Here is a 25,238-nt window from a genome sequence, read left to right on the forward strand (position 1 = left end):
GCTACAAATGGCAGAATGGTGTCTAGATAACAATATATTTATCTTTGATAGTCTCTTCTACAAACAAACACAAAGCACAGCCATGGGTACTTGCTTCGCCCCCAGCTATGCTAATTTGCATATGGGCTGGTGGGAGGAGCAAGTACTCATGAAAACACAAAGTACATATATGACTGAACATGTCAGTCTGCATGTCAGGTACATAGACGACATATTTATTTTGTGGAAAGGCTCAGAAGAAAGTGCTAAAAACTTTGCAAAAGAAATCAATAACAACAGCCTTAATCTAGCGTTCACCTTTACCACCAGTAAAGATTCCATCACATTTCTAGATTTAGAAATATATGTAGAAAATAACAGATACAATCTAGGACATACAGAAAACCAACCTCAGGTAACGAAATACTCCACGCCAGTAGCTTTCACCCCACATGCCTCAAGGAGAGCATACCATATGTGGAATGCCTTTCGAATGAAGCGTAATTGCCGCACACAGGTGGGATTGAGACAATCCACTAAGGGCCCGTTTGAGAGATTACAAAATAGAGGATACAGCTCTAGAACACTGTCCATCGCAGTACAGAAAAGTGCCAATGCTAAAAGGGAAGACCTGTTAATCACCAAAAACATTAATAACAACAAAAAAACACACAAAAAGGAGACAACTAACAGATTGATTACAGTTTTTAATACTTAACATACAAACCTCCGCAAAATAATACACATGCATTGGCAACTAGTACGTAGCGAACCGGTTATAGGTCCCACCTGCGCTAAACTTTCCCAGATTACATTTAGAAGAGCAAAATCTCTGCACCAGGAACTAGTCTGTAATGCATCAAACATAAACAAGGGAGCAGGCTGGTTAAAACTTCAGAGAGGGTTCCACAAATGCTACTAATGTAAAGCGTGCAAACATGGTATCAACATCAAAACAGTTCCCTGCCACTTAGACAGACACCCTTTGAAATCCGTGAAAGCTACACATGCAAAACAGACTTCGCAGTGTACGTTCTCCAATGTACATGTGCCAAACAGTACGTGGGAAGCACCATACACCCCTTTCACGTGAGGATATTACAACATCTTAGGGCCATCATACATGATGACCCTACATATCCGGTTGCAAAGCACATAAACACATGCCATGGTGGTAAAACTCAAGAACTTTTCTTCTTTGTGATTGATAGTGTCCCCAAGAGCATCAGAGGAGGCAACAGACAGCTATCACTCAGGTGATTAGAATCAAGGTATATAATTCTTATTGATTCCAAAATCCAGAATGGGATGAACGCAGATGAGGCACTTAATGTACATCTTTGATATACTAACAGCTTGTCCTGTTCCAGATCCCTTTCTGCAGTGTTAGGTCCTCACACTTTAGTCATTTTTGTTAAGTTTCTGTTGGCAAATTTTACACACTGTTTTTACTTTTCACAGCTGTTGGACAGGTCAATAACTGCAGTCAGATTACAAATGTTATGAGTAAGAATTGTGATTCTCCTATTTCCATGACTAGAGAATTTGGATTTCATTAACCTCTTCTATGCCCATGACGAGATAGTCTCGTCATGGAGCCTGGTTGCGCTGTGCCCATGACGAGACTATCTCGTCATGGACCCCGCCCGCTAATACAACGCCCGGCACAGGAGGGGGAAAGGGCGGGGCACTGAAGGGGTTAAAGACATGGAGGCTGACATTATGCATAATCTTTTAATGCAGTCTCCAAGCAGCCGCATCACAATACAAAAGGTTCCAGAATAGAATATAACAAGAACATAAATGCCATGAGCTGACAAGAAACAGCCTCTTTTAAATGTTGAGGAGAGAATGAGTAAGTCCAGGAAAAATAATAAACTTTCAGAAATCCAACTTGAAGACTTTAAAACATCCAATGGGTCGTCGAGGAGGCGTGACGAAGGAGGGAGAAGCCAAAGGAAGGACAATCCAACACGTCACATAGTTAAGAAGAAGGGGTACCTGAAAAGAGAGAGAAGTAAATGTCTCCAGAAGAGAAATATAAAATACAACACGTAAAAAGAAAAAATCAAAAACTATTAAAGACAACAAGCTTAGCAATAAAGCAATACCTTAATAAGCAAGAAACACATTGTGAAAATAATCATCCAAAGGGAGGGATGGGTGGGATAATGTCAGCCTCTGTGCCTTTAATGAAATCCGGATTCTCTAGTCATAGGAGAATCGCAATTTCATTACTAGAACGGAGGCTACATTATGCATGTTGGTAGCTTTGTAAGACAGGATTAGACATATGTTCGATAGGTTTACAGTAGTGCCGTGCAATGGTGCTAGCGTTCGACCAATCGGCCGCTTTGAGGATGTCATCCAACTTACCTCCAGACCATAGACATTTACTGGCCATAGCGCCTCAAATAGAATGAGCTTGAAACTTCGTTAAGTCAATGCCTGCTAAATTCATGGCAGTTTTAACCGATCTTACAATGGACGTTGAGGTGATAGCCTTATGGGGTTTGACAAAAGAGATGAGTAATTGATTTACATCTGGGGGGCGAAGACTAGACATTCTTTGATCATACTCTTTCATGCATTCAACCACACAAAGTTTTGAAGAGGGATCAAAACATGGCTAGAAGATTGAATCAGACATAGTTTTGGTTCCTCTATATATATCGAACTTGACGCCAAATATGTTATATGATCTGTTAGAGATCTCTAGAGCTTTGACATCAGAGACTCGTCGACAGGAGATGAGGCATAGAAGAGTTGCAAGCTTGATAAAGAGGTATTTTCTATTCAATAGAGAGTTAACTGGCCAGTTATTAAAAAGGTCTAGGATTAACTCTACTTCCCAGAGAGTCTCATATTTGGGTTTAGGAGGCCTTCTTAGGCGAATGCTCTTCATAACTCTGCATACGATGACATTTTTACCAACCGTTTTTCCGTTGACAAGGATATGGCCAGCAGAGATAGCCGATCTATAGCAATTGATAGTCCTATAACTTAAGCCCTTATCAAATTGTTCAACCAGGACATTTACTTAGTCAACGATAGGTGCCTGTAAGGAATCCAAGTTCCTTTCCAGGCACCAACGAACCCAGCATCTCCAAATGCTGTTGTATCTATAGTGGGTGCCTGGGGCCCAGATTCTATGAGGAGTCTAGCAGCTAATGATGAAAGGCCTGAGAGTTCATTGGATCTCCTGAACCTTTCCAAGCAAGAAGGTTCAAACTCCCTGTCTGAATTAGGGGGTGAAATCCTCCGTCTATGTCTGTTAGAAGATTCTCTTGGGAAGGAATTAAGAAGGGGGGTATGCCAGTTCCAGAGTCATAGGGAACCAGGCCTGAGATGGCCAAAATGGAGTTATTAGGACAATGAAACACAGGTCTTGTCTAACTTTCTGAAGGACTCTTTGGTCATGGAAAAGGGGGGGGAGGCATAAGCTTTTATTCCTGTCCAGGGTTGGAGAAATGCGTTCACTGTGAGAGCACCGGGATCGGGCATCCAGCTGAAATATTTGGGCAGTTGGAAAGTAAGTGTGCTGGCAAAAAGGTCTAACTCTAGTGGACCCCAGATTCTGTTCAGAGTACTGAAAACGGAAACATTGAGTTTCCAGTCGCTGTGATCTAGAAGGAATCTGGAGTTCCAATCCGCAGAGATGTTCGTCTTGCCTGGAAGGTATTCTGCTTTGAGGGCAATTTTGTGCTCCAGGCAGAACATCCAAAGTTTCCTGGCTAGATTGGAGAGGTCCGCAGATTTGGATTACAAAATTTAGGAGTAAGAATTCTTGAGGTAACTGCCCACTGGGGCATGGTGCATCCTCTGGTTCTCCTCCACTCTACTCTAATCAGCAAACTTAGCCATCACTTAGAGATTTCTATATTGATACACTATTAATGTATATATAGGCATTTACTCCTCACACATCTCTAAGGTTAACCACATCCTATAATAGTTGATAGGATAAGGTGAGAGAGACTTCTCTATTTCTATTTTTAACTAAGGGTGGAAACAATGTAGATGTAACTCTTCTCTTTCCCCTTTGATCTTGGGATGCAAACAGACCCATAACCAACGCTGGTAAAATCATTACTTTTTAGTACATAAGAATAAGTAGTTTATTCATGTCACAAATGTTATTATTTTCTTTATTTAGAACTGACTGTGAGCACCATTGACTTAAACAACAGTAGTAGGCAATGTTTTTAAACTTTATTTTTTCACTGTCACTGTTTACATGCCAAATCTTCTATGTCCTGTATATATATGTTATATGTATGTACGTACGTGTATACTGCAGCATTCCCAGGCAGCAGGATCAGCTGAGCTCCCACCAATGGGAGTGCCCTGGCAATTACCAAGGAGGGAGGAGGTGACACCCACGAACGATTCAGCATCTGAGGAAGGCGTAATGGACGAAATGCATCATGCTGTTTGGTTTGGTGATTAAAGGCTTCCAACAAGTACCCCGCTGTGTCCTTGGGTTTCCTTGTGAGAAGGTGATCGTGTGGCATATATTTCACACCTGCCAGGAGCGTGATACAAGGACCCGTCCAAGCAAGCGTCCTGGAACTTTTCTAGCAATTTGGTTCTTTCATCAAGGTATTGATAGTTTCCAGGACCGCCTCAGGAACGGGCCAATGCAAGTGGCCGCTGTCAATGGCAGCTTGTAACTTTACTGGGAGCGGGTTGATTCACTCCTGCTTCACGGCCCGGCTTTGTTCCTTTTTCTTGGGGCTTTGGACGTTGGGGACCCGAGGGAGCTCTAAACACTTGAACTATGGGGCCACCAGCCGCTACACGGCCCCCCCTTTGTGCGGCAAATCTCGACGCTCATGCGAGCAACATCGGATCCAGCTGCCGGACGGATTGGAACTAGTGCATGCTGGGAGCTGTAGTTCTTTACTATACTGCAGCATTCCCAGGAAGCAGGATCAGGTGAGCTCCCACCAATGGGAGTGCCCTGGCAATTACAAAGGAGGGAGGAGGTGACACCCACGAACGATTCAGCATCTGAGGAAGGCGTAATGGCCGAAATGCATCATGCTGTTTGGTTTGGTGATTAAAGGCTTCCAACAAGTACCCCGCTGTGTCCTTGGGTTTCCTTGTGAGAAGGTGATCGTGTGGCATATATTTCACGCCTGCCAGGAGAGTGATACAAGGACCCGTCCAAGCAAGCGTCCTGGAACTTTTCTGGCAATTTGGTTCTTTCATCAAGGTATTGATAGTTTCCAGGACCGCCTCAGGAACGGGCCAATGCAAGTGGCTGCTGTCAATGGCAGCCTGTAACTTTACTGGGAGGCGGGTTGATTCACTTCTGCTTCACGGCCCAGCTTTGTTCCTTTTTCTTTGGGCTTTGGACGTTGGGGACCCGAGGGAGCTCTAAACACTTGAACTATGGGGCCACCAGCCGCTACACGGCCCCCCCTTTGCGAGGCAAATCTCGGCGCTCATGCGAGCAACATCGGACCAGCTGCCGGACGGATTGGAACTAGTGCATACTGGGAGCTGTAGTTCTTTACTATACTGCAGCATTCCCAGGCAGCAGGATCAGCTGAGCTCCCACCAATGGGAGTGCCCTGGCAATTACAAAGGAGGGAGGAGGTGACACCCACGAACGATTCAGCATCTGAGGAAGGTGTAATGGCCGAAATGCATCATGCTGTTTGGTTTGGTGATTAAAGGTTTCCAACAAGTACCCCGCTGTGTCCTTGGGTTTCCTTGTGAGAAGGTGATCGTGTGGCATATATTTCACACCTGCCAGAAGCGTGATACAAGGACCCGTCCAAGCAAGCATCCTGGAACTTTTCTGGCAATTTGGTTCTTTCATCAAGGTATTGATAGTTTCCAGGACCGCCTCAGGAACGGGCCAATGCAAGTGGCCGCTGTCAATGGCAGCCCGTAACTTTACTGGGAGGCGGGTTGATTCACTCCTGCTTCACGGCCCGGCTTTACTCCTTTTTCTTGGGGCTTTGGACGTTGGGGACCCGAGGGAGCTCTAAACACTTGAACTATGGGGCCACCAGCCGCTACACGGCCCCCCCTTTGCGAGGCAAATCTCGGCGCTCATGCGAGCAACATCGGATCCAGCTGCTGGAAGGATTGGGACTAGTGCATGCTGGGAGCTGAAGTTGTTTACTATACTGCAGCATTCCCAGGCAGCAGGATCAGCTGAGCTCCCACCAATGGGAGTGCCCTGGCAATTACAAATAAGGGAGGAGGTGACACCCACAAACGATTCAGCATCTGAGGAAGGCGTAATGGCCGAAATGCATGAAGCTGTTTGGTTTGGTGATTAAAGGCTTCCAACAAGTACCCCGCTGTGTCCTTGGGTTTCCTTGTGAGAAGGTGGTCGTGTGGCATATATTTCACGCCTGCCAGGAGCGTGATACAAGGACCCGTCCAAGCAAGCGTCCTGGAACTTTTCTGGCAATTTGGTTCTTTCATCAAGGTATTGATAGTTTCCAGGACCGCCTCAGGAACGGGCCAATGCAAGTGGCACTGTCAATGGCAGCCTGTAACTTTACTGGGAGGCGGGTTGATTCACTCCTGCTTCACGGCCCGGCTTTGTTCCTTTTTCTTGGGGCTTTGGGTGTTGGGGACCCGAGGGAGCTCTAAACTCTTGAACTATGGGGCCACCAGCTGCTACACGGCCCCCCCTTTGCGAGGTAAATCTCGGCTCTCGTGCGAGCAACATCGGATTCAGCTGCCGGACGGATTGGAACTAGTGCATGCTGGGAGCTGTAGTTGTTTACTATACTGCAGCATTCCCAGGCAGCAGGATCAGCTGAGCTCCCACCAATGGGAGTGCCCTGGCAATTACAAAGGAGGGAGGAGGTGACACCCATGAACGATTCAGCATCTGAGGAAGGCGTAATGGGTGAAATGCCTCATGCTGTTTGGTTTGGTGATTAAAGGCTTCCAACAAGTACCCCGCTGTGTCCTTGGGTTTCCTTGTGAGAAGGTGATCGTGTGGCATATGTATATATATATATAGGTCATGTGATCAAGGCCGAGGGACGGCCGAAACGCGTCATGGCGGACTAACTGGTGGTGTGTAACTAATAAACCTATTGCAGCACGGATTTGGGTCCATACTCGTCTTCTTTTCAACAGAAAACAGCGAAACGAGGAGTATATATATATATATATATATATATATATATATATATATATATATATATATATATATATATATATATACATATATATATATATTTACACCCTGATCGTCTTTCCACAAACAGGCACCAACACCGTGAAGAATTATGGCACAGACGGCGATTTATTTCAAATTCAGGTCAGACGCGTTTCGGCGGTAAAACCGCCTTGCTCACTGCATGAAATGTTCTGTCAGTGTCAGCCAAACAAATACCTCTACCATTTACCTAAGGTTGCCTAGACAACCAAAAGATGTCATAGACATAAAAGTTTTTCACCGTGACTTTGCAAAATACATTTGTACGTGAACATATGTAATAACATACATTGATAATTAAACAATATAAGTTAGCATCATAAGGCAAATCATTTCCTAAAATAAAGATTGAGTTCGAAAGTCACTCTAAAAATAAAAAACACATAAATGATTAGGAATACCGCTTGAAAAGAGACGGAACATCCAGACTCAGTGTGTCCCATGTAATGTGCTCTATACCAAGGTGGCTGTATTGGCGTGCAGAGGAGGGTATGTGGCATATGATTATCATATAACAATAATTGTAAACTTAACCGGCCTGAACAGTCTCCGCTAGTATGTACAGTCTCAGAATACGAGAACAGCAAACACATCGTAATGCAAAGTAAAGAAAGTGGGGACTGCCACTTGGAATATTTCCTTACATCCACATGAAGGGAACAACATAGATGACAAGTGCCTCTATCTGTTAAAAATTAAAAGGAAAAAGGTGGGTTATATATCACCATAATGAGCCCCTAGTACTAAGCCAGGGGGGAAGGGGTACATACAAAGCTAAGTGAATCTTCCGCCCAAGTGGGCAAAGAGAATAAGTACGATCTATATTGGCAGGCCAGAAAAGAAAATATATTACCTATTGCCCTCCTACTGTACTTGAACAAAGTATAAACAGGAATAGAAACACATGTATAGTGGGGCGGTATTACAGGTAAATGTGAAATGTCATAACAAAATGTCAAGGTTTAGAACAGTCATGCTCCGAGGAAAGGGTTCAAACGAAGAGGCCAATCTTCTCAAATAACGAATCAGAGATGGACATTAAGCGCTTCATCGGCATTCATCCCATGTGGGATTTTGGAATTAAGGAGAATGATATATTTTGATTCCAATCTCCTTAATGCCAATTGCCTGTTACCTCCCTTAGGATTTTTAGGGACACTATCAATCACAAAATAGGAGAGGTCCTGGGTCTTGCTACCGTGGCACAGATTGATATGGCGTGCCACTGGGTATGTTTGGTCATCATTCGCAATTGCTCTCAAGTGTTGCAAAATGCGAACGTGGACTTGGTGGATCGTACTGCCAACATACAGTTTCGGGCATGTGCATTGTAGCACATACACGGCAAAGTCCGTTTTGCAATTGAAGCTGCCACGGATAACGTTTGGTGAATGTCTGAAAGGCATTATAACAGACTTGGTGTTATTGCCGTGTTTGCAGGCTTTGCATCTACTACACTTAAAAAAGCCTCTAGGTGATTGTAGCCAGGTTTGACTTTTCGCTACAGAGGGTGAGCTGCGTACCAATTCCTGCCGCATAGATTTAGCTCTTCTGTAACTAATGGCCGGGGTTTTGGGGCATTTTGGTCCCAGAACCGGATCACTGCGGACTGTCTGCCAATGTTTGTGCAGGATTTTTCTCAGTGTAGTGTGGTATACATTAAATCCTGTGATCAATCTCGGGATGCCAGCCTCTTTACTTGCACTCTGTTCTTGTTTCTTGAACAGAAGATCTTCCCGTGTCTTTAACTCACTTCTGTTTCTGGCTTTCTCTAGGGTTTCTGTTTTGTACCCTCTGCTCTGTAGTCTACTAAACAATTCGTTAGTGGATTTCTTAAGACCCTCTGTTGTACTGCAGTTACGTCTCATCCTGAGACATTCTGCATAAGGAATGCCTTCCTTAACGCTGTTATGATGGAAACTATCTGCGTGAAGGATGGCATTCCCTGCGGTGTCTTTCCTATATGTTCTGGTCTGTAGACAGTTGTTTTCAATGTATACTTCAATGTCAAGAAATTGGATGCAGTTTTTACTGGTGTGACTAGTAAATGATAAGTTCAGACTGTTGTTATTCAATTCATTAGCAAAGACTTTTGCACTTTCCTCAGTTCCCTGCCACAGTATGAATATATCATCGATGTAACGTACATAGATGTTCACATTTTCAGTCATGGCAGTTTTGTGTCCCTTCATGAGTACTTGCTCCTCCCACCAGCCCATATGCAAATTAGCATAGCTGGGGGCGAAGCAAGTACCCATGGCCGTGCCCTGTAGTTGTTTGTAAAACAGTTTATCAAAAATAAACACATTATTTTCCAGGCACCATTCTGCCATACAAAGTAACATAAGGGAATGTTCTTGCATGTATATTGGTCTTGTGTTTAGATAATGCTTCAAAGCATTAAGGCCATCCTTATGTCTGATGCTCGTGTATAACGAGTTGACATCAAGGGTCATCAAAACAAAGTCCTCCTTCCAATTGACATCGAATATCTTGCTTAGGAAATCACCAGTGTCTTTGATGTGGGATGGTAATTCACAGACCAGTGGTTGTAAAAAGAAGTCTATAAACCGAGAAGTGTTTTCAAATAGGCTCCCAATTGCTGCAATGATTGGCCTACCAGGTGGATTGATTGCGTTTTTATGAATCTTAGGAATTAGATACAGTTGCGGTGTTACTGGATAGTCTATTTTCAGCTAGTCGAATTCTGATTTAGTGATTAAATTCACACTTTTCCAATCATATAAGGTTTTGTGATATTTTTCCTTAATGCCTACTATAACCGTGGGCGCTATCCTGCAAGAGCAATCCTTGTCATTAAGCTGTTTCATTGCCTCCAAGTTATAGTCCTCTAGGGGCCACAGGACGACATTACCCCCTTTGTCTGACCATCTGACTACTATATCTTGATGTTCCTTAATTTTACTCATAACTTTATTGTAGTTCGTTCTGTTTGTATTGTGTGTCTTGGCGAATTCTTTATCACTTTTAAGCGCCAATATTTTGAGATCTTTTACCACGTTCTCTGCAAAAATATCCAAACCATCCTTGGGCATCATCGGTGTGAATACGGATTTAGGTTTGAAAGGTGTGGGGATGGGGTTACGTATTTCTTGAAGGGCAATGATCGTGTCAACATCTGTTGTGTCATGATTTTCTTGTTGCATAAGTAGAAGATCCCTTAACAGAATTTCGTCTGTCATTGATTCTTGCGTGTGAGTTACATCGAAGACCATTTGTTGTGAGTCTTTGTTGCTACTATTCATAAAGTATTTTTGCAGTTTTAATTTTCTCACAAAATGACAAAGGTCTATCCGTGTTTGTGAGTAGTCAAAATTAGATCTTTCGCAGTATGATAAGCCAAGTGCGAGAGTTTTTTGTTCAATTTCAGTGAGATCCATCGTTGTTAGATTTATAACTGTATTTTCGCTGTCTCTGCTTACGTGATATTTATCTTTGTCCATTATCTGCGCTTGTTTCTTCTGTATTGTTGTTTGTTTGTTTTCTGTTGTGTTTGTGTGCCGCTTGCCCCAGCGCCTGTTTTTTCTCTTTCTGCTCTTTGTTGTTCCTGGGATGTGTCTTTTTGTTTGTCCTGGCGTGTGGGCCGCGGGCGCAGGCTTGTCAGTCTTTCTATGCGTAAAAAACCCAATTCCTGGATTACTGTCGGCGGTTTGCGTCTTAGAGCCGTATCACTTAGTTGTTCCGTTTCTGACTCCACTTCAGAGCTCAATTCTGACACACTAGGGTCTGTGTGTTGGTGTAGTATTTTGCCAGTAGGTAGTTATAGTTAGGACCTAGTTTTCATAGGAAAATCGTTTTTTGTTTTCTCAATATCTTTGGCACCGGTTGACGAATCTTTGCGAAATTTTCAAAGCTAGTTGCCCGCTCCGGTCAGCTCCTGTCCTAAAAGTTTCGGGGTGATTCGACAAGCGGGGGCTGAGAAAAAAGGGGGTCCCAAAACCTGTTTTCCCCATGTAATTTTCCATAGGAAACTTTACACAGAGCTACAGCCCGAACTGCTGAACGGAATTACACCAAATTTGTCAAAAAGGTAGGTCTTGTTTCAGAAAGAGCCCTGTTTGTTAAATGGTGTAAATCCATTCAGTAGTTCCTGAGAAATTTGAAAAAGAAAATGTTTTGATATATAGGGACGCGGTGGATTCGCGAACCCTCCCGGCCACAAGCTTCATTCTCATTGGCTGCCAACACTCCAAACTGGGAACTGGGAACCGAGTCACAAGGAAACAGTAAAATAAATGTTTAAAAACAAGAAAAGGTAGCAGGGCAGAAACACTCTGACCCCTTAGGCCTGTTTAGGGGGTCCTACAAGGACCCCCAAGGCCAAAAAAAGTATTCTTTTTTTAATAATTTTGGCAGAATGCACGATGGGGTCATGCATCCCTCTGATATTTTTTTTTTAAATTAAGTCTGCGCTTGATTTAAATGAGGCCCCCGGGTGGGCCAGGTCCCAAGGGCATTGTCTTATTCATAATTGCGGGACCACTACCTGCCCGGGGCTTTTTTTGCAAAAATAATTAAACCTTTGTGGGGGGGCTCAAGCAGACCCACGAGCCCCGGGGACCACCACCTTCCCTGGGCTATGTAAATAAGGGGAGGGGGCCGCTTGGTCCCCCTCCTGGAGCCCGTGATGGCCATGGGGACCACCACCCCCCAGGGCCAGCTCCTGCAGTGTCCCAGGGTGCCTACCCCCGGGACACTGCTGTTTGCCATGACAGAGCGGGAGCATGGCTCCCGCCTTGTCTTAGCAAACTTGCTTTGGATTTTGAAAGCGAGAGCAGAGAAACCTGCTCTCCCTTCCAAAATGCAAAGCAGATTGCTTTTCCACACAGGGAGCTGCATGTCAGCTGCTCCGCCTGTGGAAAAGCAATGCCGGCTCCTGCAGGAGGCGGGGAGCCGGTGGGACTGTGGGGGCATTGGGGCTCCACCCATGGTCCCCAACAGAGAGGGCTGGCCCAGGAGGATGGGGTCCCCGGGGCCTAAAATGGCCGGGGAGGGGGGTGGCAGAATTTAAATTATTGAAAGTGGATGGTTTAAAAAAAAAAATTGGATTCGCAACTCTAGCGCGGCGCTCAGTGCGGCCCCCTGGTGTGAACATGAGGGGTGCGTGGTGCTCAGCGCGGCTCCCTAGTGAGAACGTGAGGGGTAAACGGCGCTCAGCATTGCCCCCTAGTGTGAACGCAAGGGGTGCGCGGTGCTCAGCGCGGCCCCCTAGTGTGAACGCGAGGGGTGTGCGGCGCTCTGCGTGGCCTCCTAGTGTGAATGCGATGGGTGCGTGACTCCTAGCGAAAATAATTACGATTTTTTATATATAAATTTAGGTTATGTGTTGGGTTATTGGGTGGCTGTAAAAAGAGCCTTTGTGTTTATTATGACTTTCTTGCAGCTACATGTAAGTACGGATGCAGAGCTTTAGGTTGTTGAGAAACACTCTGTTACCTTCATCAGAGAAGTGTACCCCGTCACTCTTGTAGATGCCCTGCATATGGAAACGTAGATTGTTGTTATATATGGAGCCCATTTGATGGTCTCTGAGGTAAGCAGAAACAGCTTTATTGACATCTTTTTCTCAATCTGAGGGCAAAATTGATTGGACCACTTCCAATTCTATATTTGGCATATGTTAGAGTATTCAAAGGCAGTTTGGGGGGAAAGCAACATAAAATCTTCAAAGGTGTCCTTCATTAGCATTTCCAGACCTACCCCAGTTAATGTGCCTAGGTCATTGCCACCACAGTGCACAATCATGAGGTCAGAGGGTTGGAGATGTAAAAAGGTTTTAACCAAAGGCATCAATTGGTGCCATTTTAATCCTCTCTGTCCAATCCATTTAATGTCTACATTTTGCAAAGTTAGGTCTTTGTCAATACCTCTGTGTTCAGCATACCTTTTGAACCAAAATACATAGCTGTGCCCAACAATCCACACTGAAAGCATCTTGAAGGGATCTCTGTAGGTAATCAAAAGATGTCTTTAGCTGAGGTAGTCAGTTGGTAGAATGAAAGATATCTAAAGTGGTGGAGAATATGGTGTTTTTAAGAAAGTAGAGATTTGATTGGCTGTTTAGGAAGATTATACATTCAAAAATAGAGTGCATTTTACTTTGTTTAAAAAGCATGTTTCTTATTGGTTAGCAAAAAATGTTTGAAAGGTACACCAGAAAGGATAAGGGCATGTTTTGCAAAGGCAACCACACTTGCTGTTCTTATTTGCAACATTCTGTGGTGAACTTGTGACCTGTCAGTTAAGTTAAATGTTGCATGACCTGTTGCTATGGAAAATGGCATTAAGCAAAAGGGGGTGAAGAAGTCAGTTGAAAAGGTTTATTATTTATGACCAATGGAAATGTGTTTTTCAATTTGAAAATCTCTGGGAAGGAATGCCATTTGTTACTTATGTGTATTTGTATGGAAAAATAGAGGGAAATCTTCTCATTACTGGTTTCACCTTGCAGAGTCTGGTGATACATATTGACTGTGTGTAAAAGAAAATCCTGTCTGAGTGTGTGAGATTTTTCATTCAACAGATTTATTTGAAAGGTGAGTTATATATTTTTGAAGTTTATTTAATAAAGATTTGACATTATTGTAAAACTGTGTTGTTTGAAATATATTATTAAATGTAGAGATGCGTATTGGAATTAGTTTAATTGGACTTGAAGTTTCTTTGAAAAATAGTCTGTACAATAATATATATATATTTTTAACTCTGTTCAAAGGATTAGCTAAATGATGCTTCATATTTTTAGATAGTTGGTTGAAGATGCAGTACAAATGTGTATTTTGAACAGTAGCGGTCCGTGGAGGGAGTTCGGTGGGGCAGTGAGGTGGGGCGGGGGAGGGGCAGGGTAAATAAATAAAACAAATTCCTTTGCACGCTCTGCATCTTTGCAATGCAGCGCGCGCAAAGGAATTTGTTTTATTTATTTAAATGTGTACTTACCTCCGTTCATCCATATTCCGGTGTTTACATTTCCCCACCCTGCCCCTCCCCCGCCCCGCCTCTCTGCCTCACCGAACTCCCTCCACGGACCGCTACTAATTTTGAAAGATGTTCATATAAGGTGTAGTTTATTAGGCATCATTTTATCTTCTCTCTACAAAGGTATAGTTTAATTATACTGCATCATTATAGATACTTTGGTAAAGATGCAGAAGAACTGTGGTGTTTGGAAGATGATCATATAAGGTGTTATTAATTAGGTTTGTGTTATTAGTCTGGACTGAAGGTAAAGTTAAACTATGGCATATAATTAAAGATAGAATGGTGAAATAAGGTGGTGTTAATTAGTTTTTTTGTAGTTTAAGCAAAGGTATAGTTTAATGATGCCACATAAATTTAGAAGCAAAAGTGACGATATATGTGGTTTTAAAATTGATCATTAAATGTGTTGTTAATTGCTCTTCCTTCTTAAGTATGTTCTGAGGAATAGTTTAATGTTGTCGCATATTTGTAGATTGAATGGTCAAGATGTAATTAAAAAATAAACCACCATATATTACCCTTTGTGGGATGATGGACTTATCTACTTAAACAGATGTAATGAGTTATCTAGGTCTTCAGATATTATTTATACAGTTGCATGTGTGGCCGCTCAGAAAACGGGCATGGACACTGTGACCGGATCGGCCCCACCCACATAGAGCCTTTACTCACTGGCTCCTTGTGGGACTCTGCGCTGCTCCCCACGGTCTCCTCTTCGCCCTGTCCTCCTTCTGGGACCGGGACTTCACCAGAGCTGCACACGCGGGGCTCTCTCTCCGCTTAGGAGAGCCCCGCCTGGAATCCGGCATCCCTTTGCGGTACGTGGGGCTCTCTCTTCACCACGGGAGCCCTGCAGGGGAAATGGATGGTCTTCTGGGTCGCCTTCTCCCGGCCGGAGGAAGGTGGAAATGACGTCAGCGAGGCCCCGCCTACAGTCAGGCGGACGCACCTGTCTTCCTGGTCGTGCCGGGCCGCAGCAGTGATATTGTTTCTCCTGGCGCAATGAAGTATAGGCTCCCTCTTAATTAAAGATATAAACCGGGTTGGTAACCCGCTATTTTAAAATAAATATAAAGCGGCCATGTGGGGTGGGCACCCATGAAGCAGCAGGTGAATGCGTGGTGGGCACCCGCTCAAGCCCAGCAATTTCGGGGGAATCCCTACGCTGGGGATTCCCTCAGGGCGATATGCAGCTCGGCGCCGCAAAGCTCCAGGGCTCCTCCAGGAGCCAGGTTTCAGCGCTCTCAGGGTGCAAAAGGCAGTCAAAGTCCTGGAGGTCCTGGGCTATGAAAGAAAAGCGCTCACAGGCAGTAAAAGCAGCCAAAAAGTCTCTTGAGATGAGGGGGCAATGCTGGGCCTAGGGAGGCAGCCCTCATGGCGGTTCCTCCTGGGTACCAGCAGCAGCACGCCCTGCAGGTTTCATGAACAAATACAGAACAACATCATGGGGTCACAGCCACTATAGTTATATCAACATTTCCTTTGTGTAAAGTGCAGGGCATGGGGGAACCAGATGCAACTAGTTCGGGGGGATTTGGAGCACTTTGTTGTTGAAGCTCCTCTTCCCCTTTGTCAGGTGGGGGCTAGGTGATCAGACACACTACAGGGGCGGAGCCAGCATTGTACAGGGCAGGCACCATCCCATTCAGAGTCAGGGGATGACCCCTCCCACTACTCTAAGCCCAGGTGTCCTATTCAGCCCAGCGCTGACTCACTCTGCCCCTCCTGGAGTCACACACACCTCCCAGCTCCTGTCACTCACAAGCCAGACATGCAATTCACATCAGGCAGGCAGACACATAATACACAGAAATGCCAATATCTAAAAGTGGCATTTCTAAAATAACCACAATAAATCTGCGCACACCATTGCGCAGCATTTATTCACACAATTTCATACATACCAGACTTGACCACACTGCTCCTCTCATAACAGGAATTACCACTGACACACACTGATCAGGAATCCCCAATGCATTCCTATGGGAGGGCAGCCCAACCGTACAAATGTAACACAGAGAGCGCACACACTTTACACCGGACCACAGTGCTAAAGTGCCCAGAGGCCTAAAACCACCAATACCATGTCAGAGAAAAGGCAAAAAGTTTAGGGGTGAACATGCCAAAAAGGGCCAAGTCCAACACCCAGGTAGTACCCATGCAGTCCAGCAATCCCACTGTCACTCTCCGTGCAATCCTCCAATCATCCAGCCAGTACCATGTCCTTATCAAATCACTGCACGAAAACCCAAGCATTTATAAATTCACCATGCTGTCAACTTGCAGCACTCTAAGTATCCAGTCACTATCCATGTACTTGTACAATGACTCAGGCATTAACACATGCAGTGCTACAATCAAATGTGCACTATGCATGCAGTCCCCTAACCACCTACACACTACTGACACACTCCTCCAATTCCCCAGGTAGTACCCATGCAGTCCAGCAACGACACTGTCACTCTCCGTTCACTTCTTCAATCATCCAGCCAGTAACATGTCCTTATCAAATCACTGCGCCAAAACCCAAGCACTTACAAATTCACCATGCTGTCAACTTGCAGCACTCTAACTATCCAGTCACTATCCATGTACTTGTACAATGACTCAGGCAGTAACACATGCAGTGCTACAATCAAATGTGCACTATCCATGCAGTCCTCTTACCACCTGTACACTACTGATTCACTCCTCCATTTCCCCAGGTAATACCCATGCAGTCCAGTGGTCACATTGTCACTCTTTGTCTACTCCTCCAATCATCTAGCCAGTACCATGTCCTTATCAAATCACTGCGCCAAAACCCAAGCACTTATAAATTCAGCATGCAGTCAACTTGTGGCACCCTAAGTATCCAGTCACTATCCATGCACTTGTACAATGACTAATGCATTAACACATGTAGTGCTACAATCAAATGTGCACTATCCATGCAGTCCTCTAACCACCTCCACACTACTGATTCACTCCTCCAATTACCCAGGTAGTACCCATGCAGTCCAGCAATTACACTGTCACTCTCCGTGCTCTCCTCCAATCATCCAGCCAGTACCATGTCCTTATCAAATCACTGCGCCAAAACCCAAGCACTTACAAATTCACCATGCTGTCAACTTGCAGCACACTAAGTACCCAGTCACTATCCATGTACTTGTACAATGACTCAGGCATTAACACATGCAGGGCTACAATCAAATGTGCACTATCCATGCAGTCCCCTAAACACCTATACACTACTGACACACTCCTCCAATTCTCCAGGTAGTACCCATGCAGTCCAGCAATCACACTGTCACTCTCCGTCCACTCCTCCAATCATCTAGCCAGTACCATGTCCTTATCAAATCACTGTGCCAAAACCTAAGCACTTATAAATTCAGCATGCAGTCAACTTGCGGCACCCTAAGTATCCAGTCACTATCCATGCACTTGTACAATGACTCATGCATTAACACATGCAGTGCTACAATCAAATGTGTACTATCCATGCAGTCCTCTAACCACCTCCACACTACTGATTCACTCCTCCAATTACCCAGGTAGTACCCATGCAGTCCAGCAAGTACACTGTCACTCTCCGTGCTCTCCTCCAATGATCCAGCCAGTACCATGTCCTTATCAAATCACTGCGCCAAAATCCAAGCACCTATAAATTTAGCATGCTGTCAACTTGCAGCACACTAAGTACCCAGTCACTATCCATGCACTTGTACAATGACTCAGGTATGAATGTATTCAGTGCTATAATCAAATGTGCACTATCCATGCAGTCCTCTTACCACCTCTACACTACTGATTCACTCCTCCAATTACCCAACCAGTACCCATGCAGTCCAGCAATCCCACTGTCACTCTCAGTACACTCCTCCAATCATCCAACCAGTATCATGTCCTTATCTAATCACAGAGCCAAAACCCAAGCACTTATAAATTCACCATGCTGTCAACTTGCAGCACTCTAAGTATCCAGTCACTATCCATGTACTTGTACAATGACTCAGGCAATACCACATGCAGCGCTACAATCAAATGTGCACTATCCATGCAGTCCTCTAACCACCTCAACATTACTGATTCACTCCTCCAATTACCCAAGTAGTACCCATGCAGTCCAGCAATCCCACTGTCACTCTCTCTGCTCTCTTCCAATCATCCAGCCAGTACCATGTCCTTATCGAATCACTGTGCCAATACTCAAGCACTTATAAATTCACCTTGCACTCACATTGCAGTACTCTAATCATCCAGCCAGTACCCATGTACTCATGCAATTATCCAGGCACTGATTTATGCACTTCTACATTCCTTAGACTTCCACCTATACAGTTTACTAATGTCCCTGTTACTACCTATGCACTCATTCAATTACCCAGCCAGTCCCATGTCCTTATCCAATCACTCTGCCAAAACCCAAGCACTTATAAATTCATCATGCACTCTCGTTGCAGCACTCTAAATATCCAGTCACTATCCATGTACTCATTCAATCACCCAGACACTAAGACATGCAGTGCTACAATCACATGTGCACTATCTATGCAGTCCTCTAACCACCTACGCACTATTGGTTCAGTCCTCTAATTACACAGATAGTACCCATGCAGTCCAGCAATCACACTGTCACTCCCCGTGCACTCCTCCAATAACCCAGCTAGTGCCATGTAATAATCCAATCACTAAATTAGTACCCAAGCACTGATAAATTCACCATACACTCTCCTTGTAGTACTCTAATCATCCAGGCACTACCCATGTACTCATACAATGACCCAGACACTAACACATGCAGTGCTTCAATAACATGTGCACTGTCGATGCAATCCTCTAAACTCTTATACACTGCTTATTCACACCTCCATTTTGCCAGGTAGTACCCATGCAGCCCAGCAATCACACTGTCACTCCCCATGCATTTCTCCAGTCACCCAGCTAGTACCATGTACTAATACAATCACTCTGTTAATACCCAATCACTTATAAATTCACCATACACTCTCCTTGCAGAACTGTAATCATCCAGTCACTACCCACGTTCTCATTCAATGATCCAGGCAGTAACTCATGCACTGCTACAAAACTCCATGCACTTTCCATGCAGACCTCTAACCATCTACACACTACTCATTCACTCCTGCAATTACCAGGTAGTACCCATGCACTTCAGCAATCGCCCTGTCACTTCCCATGCACTCCTCCAATCACCCATCCAGCTCCATGTACTTATCCAATCACTCCGCCACCACCCAAGCACTTATAAATTCACCATGCATTCTCATTACAGTACTGTAATCATCCAGTCAGTAGCCATGTACTCATGCAATGACCTAGGCAGTAACCATCCACAATTACCATCTCTTGAGCACTACACATGCACTCATCTAATCACTTACACACTACTCCTCCAATTACCCTGCTATTATCCATGAATTCATTCAATCACGTTGCCACTTCTCAAACATTCATAAAATAAGCATGCACTATACTTGCATTTCTCCACATAGTGTCCATACTCTCATTTAATCACTCAGGTAATTTTTCTTTTTTTAACCAGTAGATTTGGTTCCGTAAGAACCGTTTTTTTTTTTGGAACAATAATTTTTTTTTAACCTTTTTTTACTTTCTTTTTGTGTTTTTTATTTTCAAAAGAACAAAGAAAAATGAAGATCAGGAAATGATTTCTTGAAGAAAAACAAAAGCGCATTATAAAAATAACTAAACATTTGTGCGCTTTAAGAGCATCAGAGATGACATCAATGCACTGTTCGCCAAAACGGAGCTCAGTGGCGCACTTAATGCAACTAACTGATGCATTTAAAAAAATCAGGCATGATGTGAGGCCTTGGTGCAGATGGAATCTGTGCAGAAGTTGATGGTGTACTGGGGTCTTCTTCAGCAGCAGCATTCAACTTTCGCTTTCTTTCCTCTCTTGCAAGGTGTACAGGGTGGATGGTCTCCATATGCTTTTTCATACTACTCGTCCCTCAAGAGTACTTTTTATCGGAGCCTCTGGACAGCACTCTCTCACAGCTAATGCAGGTTACTTTTCTTGCATTCACCTTTTTTTCCCTCCGATGCACTAAAAAAGGTCCAAACAATGCTTTCCTTTCTTTTCTTCTTCTGCTGCACCATCTATTCTTCCTCCTCTATTGCAAGTGGATCAACTTCAGCAAAAGTAGAAGCCATAGTTGTATTAAAAATAAGCAAACACACATAAAAGGTATATCAGTATAAAGAGAAGCAAGAAACAGGTCTTCTCTCTATCAAGGACAAAAAGTAAGGGAAATATCAGAAGAATGGATCCTGCCTCTTTCACAATGAAATTGATTTTAACCAATCAGATTCCTTTTTTCTTTTGCTGACATGAAGTAGCGTAGGGTGCGCGCACTCGTCACGCAACCCTCGAGCACCCGTGAAAATCATATATATGATACACTATAAATACAAATTTCTATAAACTTATAATACGTATATTAGCAAAACTGTTTAGTCTAATATCATATTTAAACTTTCTATAGTCATTTTTTCAACTTTTAAAATACGCGGAAGTCGCGACTTCGGCGCGATCTCAGCGTGATTACGGCGTGACCCGAGAAATACGTGCGGGGAGATGTTGCGCACATTAAGCGGCTACACCGTGCATTTCGTAACTTTACTTTCATCGAAATTATATTGAAAATAATACTTTAAAAATACTTTTATAAATAAATTTAGACAAACACTTAAAAGAATTTTTTTATTTATAATTAATGTAAGGATATTTCATACTTTACAAATTACGCCGAAGTCGCGAGCCCAGCGCGACTTTTCAAAAATGGCTACCGGAATGTGCGCAGCCATCGTGTAGGGTGCGCGAAGAGTGTGCGACTTCTGTATAATGTATATAAAAAAAGAATGAATATAGTTCTCCTATCTAAAAATTATTTAGAATTTTTTTTAAATATATATTAGACTTACAAATTTTCATTTAAAAAAACCTTTGAAATTCTGTGAAAAAACCATAGGTATCAGGCACGTTATAGTTAGAAATGAGGATTTAAAAAACCTTTGAAATTCAGTGAAAAAACCATCGGTATCAGACGCGTTATAGTCAGAAGTTAGCATTTAAAAAACCATAGAAATTCACTGAAAAAAACATAGGTTTCAGGCATGTTATAGGCAGAAATTAGCAATTAAAAAACCTTTAAATCAGTGATGTAATTTGGGATGTCATCAGTGATGTCATCAGTGATGTCACTGACCATGTCATTGCATGATGTAATATGTAAAATCATCAGCAGTGCATTGCGGGGGCGCGAGTTATATTTAGCTGAACTAACTATAAAGGCGGATTTTCTCTGGTTTTGTATGAGTGAAATGTCCAACTAACTATAACGTCCCTGAAACCTGTGGTTTTTTTCAGTGAATTTCTAAGGTTTTTTTAAATGCTAATTTCTAACTATAACGTGCCTGAAACCTATGGTTTATTCAGTGAATTTCAAAGGTTTTTTAAATGCGAATTTCTAACTATAACGTGCCCGAAAACTATGGTTTTTTCAGTGAATTTCTATGTTTCTTTAAATGCTAATTTCTAACTATAACGCGCCTGAAACCTATGGTTTTTGCAGTGAATATATATATATATATATATATGCCGATATGTGGTAGTCCTTCTTGAGCAGCACTCGAGGAGATGACGGAGGTTACCAGCCTCAGTCATGGGTATGAACAGCTTTGAAGTAGCAGGTTGGTTAAAGCAGCCTTTCGTCTCCTCGAGTGCTGCTCAAGAAGGACTACCACATATCGGCATCTAAAGACGGCGGTCCGGCCGTCGAGAAAGCACCACCCCATGATGAAGGGTGCCGTGAGGTCGGATGCACCGGCCTTGATGCGGAGGAGCGGCGCGGGATTGAGGACGGTTTTCTGTGGCGGGGGTTCATTAAGGACTTTATTTGTGGCAGTAATTGTGCACACGATAAATTTTAAAGGTGAAATAAATTGCACTACATCCCCCACAATGCCTATAGCAGCATTTTATTGGCAGCTCCATCCAGGGGCATGTCATTGTGGGCCAATGAATGGGGGAGCAGACACACCACTGCACTTCCTTTGGTAAAAAGCCTCCGAAGAAGTTACACAGCGAAACGCGTCAGGCATTATGAAAGGCCGCTTTAACCAACCTGCTACTTCAAAGCTGTTCATACCAATGACTGAGGCTGGTAACCTTCGTCGTCTCCTCGAGTGCTGCTCAAGAAGGACTACCACATATCAGTATCTAAAGACGGCGGTCCGGCCGTCGAGAAAGCACTACCCCATGATGAAGGGGGTCGTGAGGTTGGATGCACCAGCCTTGATGCGGAGGAGCGGCGCGGAATTGAGGACGGTTTTCTGTGGCGGGGGTTCATTAAGGACTTTATTTGTGGAAGTAATTGTGCACACGATAATTTTTAAAGGTGAAATAAATTGCACTACATCCCCCACAATGCCTATAGCAGCATTTTATTGGCAGCTCCATCCTGGGGCGTGTCATTGTGGGCCAATGAATGGGGGAGCAGGCACACCACTGCACTTCCTTTGGTAAAAAGCCTCCGAAGGAGCTACACAGCGAAACGCGTCAGGCATTATGAAAGGCTGCTTTAACCAACCTGCTACTTCAAAGCTGTTCATACCCATGACTGAGGCCGGTAACCTCCGTCGTCTCCTCGAGTGCTGCGCAAGAAGGACTTCCACATATCGGCATCTAAAGACGGCGGTCCGGCCGTCGAGAAAGCACCACCCCATGATGAAGGGGGCCGTGAGGTCGGATGCACCGGCCTTCATGCAGAGGAGCGGCGTGGGATTGAGGACGGTTTTCTGTGGCGGGGGTTCATTAAGGACTTTATTTGTGGCTGTAATTGTGCACACGATAATTTTTAAAGGTGAAATAAATTGCACTACATCCCCCACAATGCCTATAGCAGCATTTTATTGGCAGCTCCATCCAGGGGCGTGTCATTGTGGGCCAATGAATGGGGGAGCAGGCACACCACTGCACTTCCTTTGGTTAAAAGACTCCGAAGAAGCTACACAGCGAAACTGGTCAGGCATTATGAAAGGCTGCTTTAACCAACCTACTGCTTCAAAGCTGTTCATACTCATGACTGAGACTGGTAACCTCCGTCGTCTCCTCGAGTGCTGCTCAAGAAGGACTACCACATATCGGCATCTAAAGACCGTGGTCCGGCCGTCGAGAAAGCACCACCCAATGATGAAGGGGGCCGTGAGGTCGGATGCACCGGCCTTGATACGGAGGAGCGGCGCTGGATTGAGGACGGTTTTTTGTGGCGGGGGTTCATTAAGGACTTTATTTGTGGCAGTAATTGTGCACACGATAATTTTTAAAGGTGAAATAAATCGCACTACATCCCCCACAATGCCTATAGCAGCATTTTATTGGCAGCTCCATCCAGGGGCGTGTCATTGTGGGCCAATGAATGGGGAGCAGGCACATTACTGCACTTCCTTTGGTAAAAAGCCTCCGAAGAAGCTACACAGCGAAACGCGTCAGGCATTATGAAAGGCTGCTTTAACCAACCTGCTACTTCAAAGCTGTTCATACCCATGACTGAGGCCGGTAACCTCCGTCGTCTCCTTGAGTGCTGCTCAAGAAGGACTACCACATATCGGCATCTAAAGACAGCGGTCCGGCCGTCGAGAAAGCACCACCCCATGATGAAGGGGGCCGTGAGGTCGGATGCACCGGCCTTGATGCGGTGGAGCGGTGCGGGATTGAGAACGGTTTTCTGTGGCGGGGGTTCATTAAGGACTTTATTTGTGGAGGTAATTGTGCACACGATAATTTTTAAAGGTGAAATAAATTGCATTACATCCCCCACAATGCCTATAGCAGCATTTTATTGGCAGCTCCATCCAAGGGCGTGTCATTGTGGGCCAATGAATGGGGGAGCAGGCACACCACTGCACTTCCTTTGGTAAAAAGCCTCCGAAGAAGCTACACAGCGAAACGCGTCAGGCATTATGAAAGGCTGCTTTATCCAACCTGCTACTTCAAAGCTGTTCATACCCATGACTGAGGCTGGTAACCTCCGTCGTCTCCTCGAGTGCTGCTCAAGAAGTACTACCACATATCTGCATCTAAAGACGGCGGTCCGGCCGTCGAGAAAGCACCACCCCATGATGAAGGGGGCCGTGAGGTCGGATGCACCGGCCTTGATGCGGAGGAGCGGCACGGGATTGAGGACGGTTTTCTGTGGCGGGGGTTCATTAAGGACTTTACTTGTGGCAGTAATTGTGCACACGATAATTTTTAAAGGTGAAATAAATTGCACTACATCCCCCACAATGCCTATAGCAGCATTTTATTGGCAGCTCCATCCAGGGGTGTGTCATTGTGGGCCAATGAATGGGGGAGCAGGCACACCACTGCACTTCCTTTGGTAAAAAGCCTCCGAAGAAGCTACACAGCGAAACGCGTCAGGCATTATGAAAGGCTGCTTTAACCAACCTGCTACTTCAAAGCTGTTCATACCCATGACTGAGGCTGGTAACCTCTGTCGTATCCTCGAGTGCTGCTCAAGAAGGACTACCACATATCGGCATATCTATATATATATATATATTCACTGAAAAAACCATAGGTTTCACACATGTTATAGTTAGCGGAAATTTTACTGATAAAAAACCAATGAAATTGCCCCGTTATAGTTAGTGCTGGCAACTATAACTCACGCGACCGCAATCCTCTGCTGATGCTAATACTGTATTTAGACACTTATTTGCCCATGTCTTCTTCCATACATTTTTAGCTATACATATATTACAAATATTTTTTTTTATAAAGACACATATGTCATCAGCAGAAGATTGCGGTCGCGTGAGTTATAGTTGCCAGCACTAACTATAACGGGGCAATTTCATTGGTTTTTTATCAGTAAAATTTCCGCTAACTATAACATGTGTGAAACCTATGGTTTTTTCAGTGAATTTGCAAGGTTTTTTAAATGCTAATTCCTAACTATAACGTGTGTGAAACCTATGGTTTTTTCAGTGAATTTGTACGGTTTTTTAAATGCTAAGTTACTTT

Source organism: Triturus cristatus, chromosome 3_1 (assembly GCF_964204655.1).
Source record: "Triturus cristatus chromosome 3_1, aTriCri1.1, whole genome shotgun sequence".
Taxonomy (NCBI): domain Eukaryota; kingdom Metazoa; phylum Chordata; class Amphibia; order Caudata; family Salamandridae; genus Triturus; species Triturus cristatus.